The sequence below is a fragment of the Bison bison genome, unplaced genomic scaffold, assembly GCF_000754665.1.
Source record: "Bison bison bison isolate TAMUID 2011002044 unplaced genomic scaffold, Bison_UMD1.0 scf7180017854385, whole genome shotgun sequence".
Lineage (NCBI taxonomy): Eukaryota > Metazoa > Chordata > Mammalia > Artiodactyla > Bovidae > Bison > Bison bison.
In genome coordinates, this window is record NW_011484958.1 from 92997 (window position 1) to 93488 (window position 492).

The following is a 492-nucleotide window of genomic DNA, read 5'->3' on the forward strand; positions in this document are numbered from 1 at the left end:
CAGCCATAAGGGTGGTGTCATCTGCATATCTGAGGTTATTGATATTTCTCCCGGCAATCTTGATTCCAGCTTGTGTTTCTTCCAGCCCAGAGTTTCTCATGATGTACTCTGCATATAAGTTAAATAAACAGGGTGACAATATACAGCCTTGACGAACTCCTTTTCCTATTTGGAACCAGCCTATTGTTGCATGTTCAGTTCTATCTGTTGCTTCCTGACCTGCATACAAATTTCTCAAGAGGCAGATCAGGTGGTCTGGGATTCCCCTCTCTTTCAGAATTTTCCAGTTTACTGTGATCCACACAGTCAAAGGCTTTGGCATAGTCAATAAAGCAGAAATAGATGCTTTTCTGGAACTCTCTTGCTTTTTCCATGATCCAGCGGATGTTGGCAATTTGATCTCTGGTTCCTCTGCCTTTTCAAAAACCAGCTTGAACATCAGGAAGTTCATGCTTCACATATTGCTGAAGCCTGGCTTGGAGAATTTTGAGC